Source organism: Balaenoptera ricei, chromosome 12 (genome assembly GCF_028023285.1).
Source record: "Balaenoptera ricei isolate mBalRic1 chromosome 12, mBalRic1.hap2, whole genome shotgun sequence".
In the NCBI taxonomy this organism is placed as follows: domain Eukaryota; kingdom Metazoa; phylum Chordata; class Mammalia; order Artiodactyla; family Balaenopteridae; genus Balaenoptera; species Balaenoptera ricei.
The window spans coordinates 54131322-54145978 of NC_082650.1; positions in this window are offsets into that span (position 1 = coordinate 54131322).

The following is a 14657-nucleotide window of genomic DNA, read 5'->3' on the forward strand; positions in this document are numbered from 1 at the left end:
TGAACTTACGCCCCGAATTATATCACTCAGAACCCCACCTATAATTATTTTCTTTCATTCTTACCTGACCAGATCAGGGGGTGTGGGGCGGGGACCCTCAGAAGACAACATGATCTTCTCGAGGATTTCTGCCAGTTCAAGAACAGGCACGAGAAATGGCATACACACACCTTAGCAGTGCAGGAAATTTCTCATGACTTCTACACACTCTTGCTTGCCTCCTGTAGAGTTCTGACCTCGTGCTATCTATTTACCTATCAGGCTCCTCGCTAGATTGTGAGCCCCTGGAAACCTGGGACCATGTCTTATTCACTTTTACATCCTCAATGCCAAGCATGCTGTTCAGGTGGACTAAGTTATTATATTATGACTCTTTTATATCCCATCTCATTCTGCCAAAGAACTTAAGAGGTGCTCAGTAGACATTATTGTTGAATTAATAAATGTTTTTGAATGTCATGGACTTTGATACTGAGAAGGCAGAAATTAGAGCAGGCACACCTTGATGACATGGCAGAGATGGTTAATGTCCCAACTGGGGGCAGGGGCGGGGCAGAGAGAGAGTATTTGTGGAGTCGTAGGGCGATGAAGGCCTCCGCAGCAGGAGGGTTTACCGAGATTCCCTCTTATCCCTGTTTGTGGAATTCCCCCTCTGACTTTACATGAACCCAGACAGTTGTCTGGCACCATCTATGTCTGTTGCACAACCAATATGTGTTTTCTTGCAAGCTTTTGATTTCCCTTAACAAACAGGTTTTTGGCTTCCAGAACTTGGAAAAAGAAGTCTCATGGAAGGGCTATGTGCTTGTCTATAGTGATAACCATCACCAAATGCCAGCATGGGGAGCCCCACCATGGAGATTAGGAAATGGGAGCCCTGAGATAGTTGTCCTGTCCCAGGTCAGACAGGGTACCAGCCTCTGGGAGAGAATTGACTCTGCCCACATCTGCCTTACCAGCTGTTGGCTTGGCTTACTGGACCTCATTGTTTCTTGGAGAATGCTTTGCTATTGAACTAAAAATGTGGGATCTCCAGTGTCAGAAGGAACAATTCACTCTAAATCCATTTATTCCATCACTTGGCCCACAGGGAGACTGCTGGGTGGGATGCCACAAATCTTTCGTGGAGCCTAAGTGTCTTCTTCAACAAAGGATGAATTTAAGGGTGACCACAGGAGAACAATACTTCCTTTGTTGTGGAAAACCTCCTCTAATTTTTCTCCTGGTTGTCGTTGCTGTTAAGGCTGTTTTGTTCATGCAAGTGTTTATAGCATGCCTTTGCACTTTGTCAGGGGAAACTGGCCTTTCATCCTGCCATTTTGCTTCTGACTGTATCTCATTGATCCTAATAATAGACATCATGGCAACCACCTGTACTTAAGGTCATTGCCTCATGGGTTTCACACTAATGCTAGCCTTCCTGGTGTCCTAGTCACAGATCTGAATAGGCACACCCCTTCCTAACTACTTGCAAACATGTCATTTAAAAAAACCAAAACAACTTGCTTCTCCATGAAAAGCTGTGACTGACACTCCACGAAGTATAATGTTGACAGACCTGTTGTTCATCTTCCCTAACCATGAGTTTGGTGGATGTCCCCTACCTGAATCACCAGGCAATCTGAAGGAAAGTATTTTTTGTTATTGTTTAGCGTATGTGTGAAACGTGCAGTGAGTGTATACTCACATCATGCCAAGTGGATTCAGTCACATGGACTGTAATTCGGGCCATCCAGCCCTACAGGTAATTGACACATATCTCTTTCAGGTCAGGTACCTATTTTTATACAGCTGATACGTGATTCGTAAAACTATGTTCTTGAATAATAGAAACTAAGATGGGGAAAGCCCCAAGCAATACAGCACCAGGAACACTCTGGGATGCTTGGCTGTGGGCACTACATTTCCCTCACCCTTTATTCATTTCATGATTCAAGTTGCTTAATCTCTTTTGGTTTATGTTGGTTCATCTGTAAAATGGGGATTATAGTAATACATTACCCACCTCAAGACAGTCTGCTTGGTGATGATCTTTTCAGGTTCCTTAAGTTCTCATTCTGAATCATAGTGTTATATCACCAGTACAGAATTTCCCTGCAGGTTTGTTTTTGAACTGATTTGAATGAATGGATCTTTCATGGGCGCTGAGATTAAGTGCAGTTGGACCCAGCCAGCCTCTATCTTTGTTATCCCCAGTTCAGTAACAGATCAGCTTTGGATGGTTATGTATCACACAAATAAGGAGTCATCAGATGAACACTCATGTCAAGATGGTCAGGTTTAGAATCCTGCCTAGTGATCTAAGTTAGATGGGTTTAACCAATTCAGAGTGATCTTATCAACATTGTTGTGTGGGTTAGGGGAAGTCACAGACATCCTCTTTGTGCTGAGTTCCAACTTTTAGGGAGTGAAGATCTTCAGACCATACTGTCCACCCTCCTTGTGTCAGTTTGGGATTAGATAACTAACTGCAACTCGCTTTCAGCCCAGCTGGGTAAGTGGGTTGAAGAGTTTTTTTAGAGATGAAAATTTTGAAAACAATAACAACCATAAGAAGTGGTTGTTGGGGATATATTTTAGTGATTACCTACAAATGGTTATGACACCGTACTTGTCGTTAACAAACTGAATTACCCAACAGTCTTCCTGGCTGGATGTGCTGTATTTCCTGCATGTACATCTGTTTTTATCACAGCTTGGCATCATTTTTAAAACATCTGGGTCCTGATAAAGGGAATTGAATGCAAGAGAATTCCACATTAGGTAAAACAACAACTTTCTCCCCTCTTAATGTTCTCCTCCCCTCCCTTGATAATTCCCAGACTGTGGGAGGAGAGACTTAACCCCAGACCCCTACACTCCATCCACCCTAACCCTAACCCTAACCCCACCCCTGGCACACACACTCCTTTTGCTTGTCTATATCCTATCTGTCTGCTGAAGTTAAGTTTATGTCTTACTTCCTCTAGCTTTGAGTTTTTCCAAACTTTTTATCATGACCCAGTATACACACGCATACGCACACTTTGTATATCATGTTTAACAAATACTTTTAGTACCTAGTATGTCCCAGCACTGTTCTAAGTACCTTAAAAATACTAACCAACTAAATCCTCATAATCCTATGTGGTAGAAACTATTATTCTCACTTTACAGATGAGGAAACTGAGCAGTCAAAAGTTTAAGTAAGTGACTCAAAGTCATTGCTAGTAAGTGGCAGAACTCATTATGAGCTCAGGCATGGATTGTACTCTGGTCTGGTCTATTCTGTTATTTCTTTACACAAATGTTAGTCAGGATCCACTAAATTCCTTCAATGTCATGAAAAACATGAACATATCACTCTATCCCTCCCATCACTGTAGTCTGATAGCACAGAATAAGTTGTCTATATCACTAACATGCCCTTGTCAATGCTGTTATTATTTATCTTTGTGGATATTTAACAAGGTGACTGTGGTAAAGACTGTGTAATCTAGACTTTGAGTAATATATCAATGTCAGTTGTTAAGAGGCTATCTTTTCCAGGCTTCAAGGCCAGAACACACGCTGTGGATGAGGGTGATGGTTATCTTAAGGGGAATGCTTATGTCCACTATCAGTCACTCTGAGGAGGGCTTAAAATTGAGGCCGAGGATGAAACCTCAGAGAGAAAGGTCTTAATTTGGGATGGAGGTGTGGATACTTCCTCTTTCTGAGCTAGGTATTGTATTTGATGTATTTGATCTTGACTCTGAGACATGAAGAAGTTTGGAGTGGGTCCTGGGGAGGAGGAGAGGGGCTCTCCCTGGCTCTGTGGTGGCCATTGGAAATGAAATAGGGAATCAGACACTGAGAGACCAGGGTGTGAATCTGGGTTGTAGGCTGGCTAAGTAGGCTGAGTGGTATAAGGAACAGCAGTGTCCTGGAGGCCTTTCTCCTGAGGTCATAGTGGGAGAATATTTGTGTAATGGAGACCCCAGCAGATTCTTTAATATAGTGCTTGGCGGGTGTTCCAGGTTGGCAGAAGGCTGTGCTCTACCCAACCATTCAGGGACCTGGTTCCTTCCTGGAGATGATTGCATTGCCTTTCCTCAAGGCAGTGGTTCTCAAAGTGTGGGATTCCGCAGAGTCAAAGCTATTTACCTAACAATACTAAGGCATTATGTGCTTTTATCACTCTCACTCTCCCATGAGTATAGAGTGGAGTTTTCCAGAGGCTACCTCACAGGTGATATCACAGCAGACTGAATGCACAAGTGGATATGATAATCTTGCTGTCACTTGTTAAGCCCTGCTTTAAAGAAAGTTGCCAAAAATGTGAAACAATGCCCGTCTCCTCACTAAGTTAATTTTTGGGAAATAGAGTTGCCACTAATATTAACATGTAAAAGATTTAGAACATTAATAAAATATGTTATTAATACTAACATGTAATAGTTTTATTGTTTTTAGTGAATTAACAAATATATATACTTTTAAATTCTCAGTTTTAATGTCTAATAAAGTAAATATCACTAGATATAACCCATATGAACAAACACATATGACGTCATTAATAATTTTTAAGAATGCAAAGAAAGGGATCTTGAGGCTAAGAAGTTTCAAAACTGCTGAGTTGGAGCACTGATGTCTGCATGGTTAAATCTGGTTCACTGCCATGACTAGATTGAATCGGCAGGAAGAGGGAGAGGAGGGTTCTTTTGGACCCATGTCTCTATGGGCAGCTTCTTGAGCTTCCCAACATCATAGTAGCTGGGTTCCCAAAAAAAAGAAGCATCCCCAAAGGGAGCGTATAATTTTACTTTTATATTAAGAGACTGGAGTGTTCTGAACAATATGGATTATAAATCATATATTATACAATGTCGTATATTACGTTTCCCTTATGAAAAATTGAACCTACAATTGAATAAAGAAAAAATTTTCCTTATATATCAATTCATTCATATGAAATACTACTAAAATAATAACAGTTAAGTTATTTAATCAGTCAATTTTCTTACAAAGGGTAAAATGATGTGAAATTGGGTTCACCAAGAAAAGTCATGAATTCTGTCTCCCAGATTAGACAGTAGCAGGGACTTTGTCTCATACTTTCTGCGGTGAGACTCCATGAAAATTTGAAAACATTTTTAAGATAAGTTCAGCTTCCAGACGATTGGTTTAAGAATATGTGGTGTGTGTGTGTGTATACATAATGGAATATTACTCATCAATAAAAAAGAATGAAATATTGCCATTTTCAGCAACATGGATGGACCTAGAAATTATCATACTAAGTGAAGTAAGTCAGAGAAAGACAAAATATCATGATACATCATACATATATCATGATATATGTGAAATCAAAAAATAATGCAAATGAATCTTTATACAAAACAGAAACAGACTCACAGTCATAGAAAACAAACTTATGGTTACCAACAGTGAAAGGGTGGGGATTAGGAATATGGCATTAACAGATACAAAGGACTATACATAGAATAGATAAACAACAAGGATTTACTATATAGCACAGGGAACTATGTTCAATATCTTGTAATAACCTATAATGGGAAATAATCTGAAAAATATATATATAAAACTGAATGTCTTTGCTGTACACCTGAAACTAACACAATATTGTGAATCAACTATATTTCAGTTAAAAAAAAAAAAAGGTAAGTTCACCTTCTGAAATAGAAACTGGCAAAGATCAATATGTAAGGGATGCGATCAGCCAAGTGGTTTGGTGTTTGTTGCTGATGATTAGAGTGTATCCTGAATCCCATCATGGAGACTAGAACATTTATCAAATACAATTCAAGTGAGCAGCCTATTTGTAAAATAAGATTAGAATATATGTGATTATAAAAATGCAAGTTGCAATTACATAATAGTATGATGACAAATATGATGGCAGCAGTGATGCTTTGTAAGATCGATTCTAAGGGAAATGAAGGATAAAAAAAATTGCTGTGGCAGTGAAACACTGTATATATCAGTTATTTATTCCTTCTTATTGCTGAGGAATATTCTACTGTATGGCTGCAACACAATTTTTTTATGCATTTACAAGTCAAAGGACCTTGAATTGTTTATGGTTTTTTGGTGATTATGAAAAAAACTGCAATAAACCTTTGTTTTTATATGGACATATGTTTTAATTTTTGAGGAGTAAATACGTAGGAGTGGGATTGTGGGGTTGCATGGTGAGTATATGTTTAGCTTTATAAGAAACTGGCAAACTATTTTCCAAAGTGGTTGCACCACTTTGCCTTCCTACCGGAAGCGCATGGGAGTTCCAGTTGCTCTACATCTTCAATCCTCACCAGCACTTGGTTTTCTCAGTTTTACAAGCTTTAGCCATTCTAATTGGTGTGTAATGGTATCTCATTGTGGTTTTAGTTGGTATTTCCCTAATGATAAAGGATTTTGAACATTTTATGTGCTTATTCCCCATCCATATATTTTCTTTGATAAACTGTTCAAATCTTGCGCCCACTTCAAAAATTGGGTCGTTTGTTTTCTTATTATTGAGTTCTGGGAATTCTTTATAAATTCTAGATGCAAGTTCCTTATCAGATGTGTGTTGCAAATATTTTCATCCAGTCTGTGGCTTGTGTTTTAATTTTTGTTTTGTTTTGTTTTTGGCCACACGGCATGTGGGATCTTAGTTCCCCGACCGGGGATCGAACCCGTGCCCCCTGCAGTGGAAGCACGGAGTGTTTTAATTTTTTAAATAGTGTCTTTTAAACGTTGGTGAAGTCCAGTTTATTTATTTCCTTTTATAAGTCATGCTTTTTTTGCTCCATGTAAGAAATTATTGTGGGTCCCAAGGTCACAAAAGTTTCTCCTATTTATTTTTTCTAGAAGTTTGATAGTTTTGGATTTTACATTTAGGTCTATGATCGCTCATGAATTTAATTTTTGTATATGGTACTAGGTGTGGGTTGGGGTTCTTTTTTTGGCATATGGATGTTCTATCACCATTCGTTGAAAAGGCGAAACTTCTCCATTCAATTGCTTTGGCACCTTTGTTGAAAATGAACTGACCCACTGTTTAGATCTATTTAAGAACTCTATCCTGTTCAGTTAATCTATATGTCTGTCCTTTGGTGAGTATCACACTGTCTTGATTACTGTAACTTATAGTAAATCTTGAAATCAGGTTGTGTGTGTCCTCCAGCTTGTTTTCAAGATTATTTTGGCTATTCCAGATCTTTTCCTGCTGTTTATTGGTTAAGTTACAGCCTCTGATCCTCAAGTTTCTCACCTTTAAAAATGTAGATAATAATCACACCTACACCATAGAGTTATTGGAAAGGTTTCATTTTGTAAATCATACAGTAAGGTGCCTGGCACATGTTAATGTGTCAATAACTGTTAGCTATTATTACTATTTTCATTCTCTAATTTGCAAGACAACTTTTCTACTATCTCACCTGAAACCTGAACTTTACTGTATCCTGAAACATATATACACCTGCTGCAACTTTAAAAAATTTTCGGTGGAGTTTCACTTACTATAAAATAATTTTTTAGAATAACACTTTGTCTAGTTGAGGAATTAAAATATAAATTTAAAAAGGAGTATCCTGGCATGGAAATATTTCTTACATACCTCAGTCTACTAAGTTTTTGTGGAGAACAATACTGGAAAACAATGAAAGTGAATAAAAGATGCAACTGACATTCTGAGTGGAGGAAGGAAGAGCATACAGATCAGGGGGAAGATTCAGGAGTCAGAATTCAGGAAACTCGCTTCTTGACTTGCAACTTCCTAGCTGTGCAATCTTGAACTCACTCTTGTAGTCTGTTTTCTCATCTACATAGTGTCTCACAGTATTTGTGGTGAAGATAAGTGAGCTGATTATGCTGTGAAAGTGCTTTTTAACGTGTAAAATGTGGAACCCATGGTTCCTCACACTATGTACCAAGATACCTTGGGATGTTGCAATGAAGTCGTAAGGGTGCTGTGGCTTATTTTAAATTTTCTTAGGAAACACAGTAACATCTGTTGGGTGCTGCCTGAGTTATTATACTGTATTGTTTGGCCCTAACTATTTAACAAATAAAAATATTAAGTATACATTTTGGTGTAGGATCCTGTGAGAAAAATTATTGAGTCATTAAGCATACTGTGAATGAGAAAGTTTGGGAATCTCATTGATAAATATCCATTTGGGGAAAGCCTTGTAGGTGCTGGGCACTGGTGTCTGGCATAAATGGGAGTTATTTATTTTTGGTGGTTTTGTCACTTCATAATCTTTAATGTGCATTTTTGGTGCAAGGAGTTTTAAAACCCATTTCAGGAAACAATACCAGAAGTACTAGAACAAACTTGTAGCATCATCAGGGTATGTAAATAGCCTGGCCAACAGCCTCCTTCATCCCTTTACCCGCCCCAGCAAACACATAGAGTGATCTTATGTGCTAAGTGCTCTACATATATTAATATACTCAGTCTCTGCCACTCTCTCGAGAGGCATTTTTAACACCTTGTTACAGATGAGTAAACAGGTTGCAGACGGTAAAGGACTGAACCAAGGCTACTTAGCTAAGTGACAGATGTTTGGCCCCAGTCTCTTGTGCCCTCATACGGTCTGCTAAGAAAGCCGAGGATTGTAGGAGAGGGGATTCTAAATGACTGATGAAATCCTATATAGTTCCAAATTGATATTATTTTAAAAGTTTCACTTTGATCTTTTTTTAATTGTTTGAGGAAAACAATGCTTGGTGAGGTTGGATGTAGCTTATCTATAATCATTTTGAATTCTTAACAGCGTGATCGTGTGTTCTTACAGCCTAAACTTGATTCTACCAAAATCTGTATGTTGTAGACCCAAGAAACTATAAAAACCCAGTTTTTTAAGGGCAAAATGTTAAACTGATTTTTAAAAATATAGTAAAAAAAAAAAAAAAAAAAAAAGAAATAGAAAGAGGGATAAGATGCCAAAATAAAAAATTCAATTTCCTTTTTTTCAAGGAAAAGTAATGCTTTCATGATGTGGTAAGTTACCATCATTACCAGAAGACATATGGTTTCATAAACACAATGCGTGAACTAAGGAGGCTTGTTGAAACGTTTTGGCCATGCAGGTTTCCCGTGCTGCAGTGACTGGTTGATAATAAGAGGTAGAACCTGCCAAAACTCCAATCCTGCTACATTTTGTGATATCAGCCAAGGAACTTGGTCTGCCTGTGCTGGCCCGTGCCTCCCACCTCATCACCTGGGTACCCTCTCTGGATTCCCTGCTCTCCAGCTATACTCAACCCACTGCAGTTATTCCCACCAGCATCTCTGCTTAGGTCTCTATGCTTTCACTCTTCTTTTTGTTCAGAGCTTGCACTCTCCAATAGAACTTTCTGTAACGATGTCCATTATGGTAAACACCAGCCACGTGTAGATACTGAGCACGTCAAATGTGGCAAGGGTGACTGAGAGGCTAAAATTTGTATTTTATTGGTTTTTCATTAACTTAAATGTCCACAGGTGGCTAGTGGCTGCAGTCTGGGACAGCACAGCTCAGATGGTCTTCCCCTTATAAATTGTCCTCCTCCACTTCTACATCCTTATTGTCAGGTCACCTCCTACTTGTTCTTGAAGATTTAAGAGCCGATCTCCCGGGAAGCCTTCCCTATCCTTGCTGTACCTTCTCCCTCTAAAGCCACGTGCAGATTTCTGCGGCCCCATCTTTGCACCCATAGCAACGGCTTCCCTTGATCCCAGCAGCACTGTGATAAAGATTTTATCCACTAGACTGGGAGCTCCATGATGTTCTGGGACTGTGTCTTTTCATCTTCAAGTATCCAACATGTTGCCTTGTAGCTGATCAATGCCTCCTTGTGGATGGAATAGGATTGGAGTTGATGAGTCTCTCAGGCATAAGATTCTATGACTACGTAGGAGAAAGATTGTGGAATGTTGCACTGGAACCATCAATGAATAAAGCAAGTTAATTCACTTCATCTAAGGGGACCTTCTGATCCACCCAGAGAACTGAGTGTCATTAGATGTCACCCTTTAAAGTGATCATACTGGAGTATACAAATTCTCTTCATATTGTTGAGGAACTTAGCACAGCACTCTGCATTGGTCTGTCCAGTTCTTGGCTCATTGTTGCCAGCTGTGGTCTCAGTTTTATAGACCTAAAAGCAAATTTTCCAGGAGGTGGCAAACCAATATCTCAGGTTGGGAGAAATTGAAGAAACTACCTTAGAAAGTTTACCTGGGTATCCCAAGCTGCTCAACTCCTCTCCTCTCTGGAGGTGAAAATGGAAAAATGTGAACATCTTCTGTAAGGCAAGGTCAAAAACTCACACAAAGGAGTGGTTAGTGTGCAGTGTTATACTATCACCCAAGGCTACCCAGACCTTTTCTTTTTAAACTTGGTTATAACAACATAAGCCATTTACTTTCTCCTCTTTTTGTTTTCCTGATAATCTGTAGAAATACTCTTTGTCCGTTTTATCCAAAAGACTTACATCTAGTCATTTAACACCAATATAGATTTATATATCGATTGTGAAGATAGTACCAAAACTCACTAAAAATATTTTAAAAGTGTTTTTTCCAAAACAAATGATAATGATGATAATAAGTAATAATAATAATAAAATCCTTAACACCTTCTTTATCAGCTTGCGTACCTCACTATTGTTCATCTCACTTTATGTAGTTGTGGTTGGCAGGGCGGGGGAGGGAGTTTTCATGCCTTAGAAGCTTAGCATAGTTTGTTAATATGTGAGACACAAATTCAAAGAGCATGCCACAATACTTAACATTTGGTAAGATGTTCTTACACTTACAGGATATGTTTGGACTCCTGACAATTAAAATCGTGTATATTTAGTTCATGATTAGTAAGACTTAAGTTGCCTTTCCCCCCACAAAATATCATATCCAGACATTTGAAAGTCTTCAGATGGTTTTGTTTAGCATCAAAGTGTTTTCACTTAAAAATGTTAACATTCAAATCAGTCTCACAGCGAGTGGATGACAAAAGCTATGGCAGCAATCTTGTTCAAAGAATGAACATTTCCAGTTAACCATGTTGAGCAAGATGTACTTGAATGAAGCTGGCAGTTGATTCCAGGCTTCCAAGTGGAGTTCCTGGGACATAAAGTCGCCATTGTCATTGGCACTTTGAGTCATTCAGGTCACCCAGGAGAAAAACTGGCCTAGCAGTTCGTCCCCTGTGACTCAGCCTGGTGGTAGGTTTTAGTCAGGGGAGTGATTCTTTGATTGGAAATGTCAGCAATGAAAAAATCAGCTTCTAATGGTATCAGCTGGACAATTAACCAATTTCATTGATTTTTTTTTTTTTACTGTCATTTTTTTCTAACTCACCCAAGTCTGACCTACTCCTTTAATTTTTAAAAACTTTACCACAAATTGTGCATTGAGTGGAAGGCCAATTCATTTATTTGTTCATTTATTCAGGGATTCATAGATTGATTCATCTATTCAGCAAATATTTACTGAGCATTCACTGTTGGCCAGGCACATTTTTATGCACTGGACTAAACCAGTGATTAAAATTAAGTCCTTGCCTTTATGGAGTTTACCTTCCTGTGGGGACAGATAGACAGTAAACAAATAAACACATATAACATGTCTAGTGTTCCTATGTGCTAAAATGAAAAATACAGTGTGGTAGAGGATAGGAAGTGATTGGGGTAGAGATTGCTTTTTTTATTTAGGATGGTCAAGGAAGGTCCCTCTGATTAGGTAATGTTTGAACAGAGACCTGAGGAGAAGAGGGTACAAGTCAAATGGATTATCTGAGGAAAGATTTTTCTAGGCAGAGAGAACAGCAAATGCAAGAGGCCTGTAGCAAAGGGTGGGTTTAGAGTATCTGAGGAATAGAAAGGAGGCCAATGAAATCAGAGCAGGACTGAGGGGAGGTGGGCAAGATAGGAAGCAGAGAAACTGGAGGCTGTTGAAATGGTCCTGCTGAGACAGCCAAGGGAGCAAGGATACTGGTAGGGAGATAGACTTTGCAGAGGGAACCAGGGCCAGATCAGTCCCTCTGGGTGGAATGGAAAGCCCCCAAAGTTTTTGGACAGAGGGTTGCTCTGACATGTTTAAACTGTTCCCTCTCACTACCATGAGAGAAGAGGAAGCTGGGGCAAGGGTGGATGCAAAGAAAGCAGTTGGGAAGCTGTTGCAATGACCTAGACCCAATGGTGGCTTGGATTAGAGTTTAGTGGTAAGAGGTGGGAAGTGGTGGAATTCTGGATATATTTTGAAGGTGAGGTCTTCAAGATTTGCTAAGTATTAGATATGAGATGTGCTAGAAAGAGTGAAGTCAAGGACCACTTGAAGGCTTTGGCATGAGCACCTGGAAAGATAGTGATAGAGCTACCATTGGCTGGGACGAAGAAGACTAAAGCAGGTAAAGGCTTTGCTTTATTTGGGGGAGGAGTGGGGAATCAAATGGTCATGTGAACATTTTAAGTTTCGGACTTCTGTTAGATGACTGGATGGAGATGTCTAGTTGGAAGATAGACATAAGAATCTGGACAGTAGGTGCATGATCAATGTTGGAAATATAAAAATTGGGAGCCGTAAGTTATAGACAGTATATAAAGCCATGGGACTAGAAGATAAGGCGGAAGCAGTGAATGTAGATAGAAGACAAGGGAGCAGAGGACTGAACTCTGGGAAAGATGACAAAGGAGTTTGAGAAGGGCTGGCCAGTGAGGTGGGTGGAGACCAGAAGAGAGGGTGCCCTGAAAGCCAAGTGAAGAAGGTAAAGAAGAAGGAAGGGATCGACCATGGCAAACGCTGCTGAGAGATCAAGTCAGAAGGTGGCTGAAGGTTAAGCATTAAGTTTGGCAATGTGGAGGCTACAGCTGATCGTGGTGCATACTACTGCATTAGGTTTTTATGAAGGGTGCTGATGACAGAGCAATAAGAATGGGTTGAAGAGTGTGGGAGGGGAGGAAATGGAATTAGTGAACATAGAAGGTTGTTTTCGAGAGTTTTCTTGTCAAGGAGAACAAAGAAATGAGGCAGTAGGCTGGTACTGTATGTGCTGCTGTATGGATACATGTGTGTGGAGATCAAGATATGTAGCAATCAAGGGAAGTTTTCATCCTGTCAGTTTCAATGCTTACAGCAATGGGCAGTGGTCTTTTAAAGAGAGATCACATTTGAGATTGAGAACATTGTTGTGCTCTGTGAAAGAGGAAGGTGATGGGAGAAAAGTGTCTTCATGAATGACATAATTACTACTTTCTCTTTGCTCTAATTTTTGTTGAACAATCACAATAAACCATTACTTCACTCTGCCTTTTATAATATAGTAGCAGCATCATTGTAAAAAATGGTTACTGTGTACAGGAAATATGTTAGTTTATTTTACTTAATTCCTACAATAATTGTATGGGGTATCTATTTTTTTTAATTAAAAAAATTTTTTTTTGATGTGGACCATTTTTAAAGTCTTTATTGAATTTGTTACAATATTGCTTCTGTTTTATGTTTTTTTGGTTTTTTGGTCACGAGGCATGTGGAATTTTAGCTCCCTGACTAGGGATCGAACCTGCACCCCCTGCATTGGAAGGCTAAATCTTATCCACTGGACCACCAGGGAAGTCCCATGGGGTATCTAGTCTTATTTTTCTATTTTATGGAAGAGGAAACTGAGGCTTGACGAGATTATTGGTTGTGCCCAAGATCACACAACTGGGGTTTGTGCTCAGATGGTTTTGACCACAGAATTTGAACTCTTGACCACCACGTTTACTTCCTCCTTTATTTGTAACTGCGCTGAGATGGGACTTGGACCTTTGTGTATCATTTATACATTATGCATCCATGTTATTATGTGCATTTAGTAGCTTCCTGTTTGTAAATCCACCTTGTATCCTTGCTGGCTTGCTCATGAGGTGGATCACATGTTTCTTGAGTTATCTTAAGAGAAAGGTGGAACAGGTTGAGGGCAGTGACATACGCTTCAGAAGCTCTCAATAACCCCCAACGAACCTGGATTCTTCAAAATCTTGATTACAGAAATAAATGGGTATAGTGGGGAACGTCTTCTGTGTTTTTCAGAATAAATCAAAGAGACAAAATATACTAACTAGTCTTGTCTATGTGCCAGTGATGTATGAGATTAGAGGAAAAGAGTCTAGGTATATAAGGAAATAAGCAATAATAAATCAAAACATGATGCAATAGTGTTAAAAATGTCCTGCTTGTAGGAAACAATCTTTTCAATCTATTCAGTAGGTAAAATGTGTCTAGCTTCAGAAAGAAGTTGAAGGCACAATAAAGTAATGAAATCGGTTAAGTTGAACTCAGGTGTTCCTTTGAGTTCACCAAATACAGATAAGAGGCTTCACAACAGAGACAGAGAGAACCCCACTTCCCTTCAGCCACAGCTCTCAGCCCTGCAAAGTAGCTGATCCTAGAACATGCTCTCTTCCGTTAGTTTGATGAATCCTTCTTAAAGATGTGGTCAGTACTAAAAACATGTCCATATACATTTCATGTATAAAAAGGGAAAGAGTAAAAGAGCTGAAAATGGAGGATATTGTATTTGTCTTGGGTTCTTTCTACTCACTATGGTTTATGAGATTATGTAAGGTTAAATAAAAGCTTTAGTCTAAGGACACTTCCAAATTAGAGCACTTAAGCAGTTTGAGTCTCTTGATTGAAAGGTATCAGAGCAGGGCACAGTGAC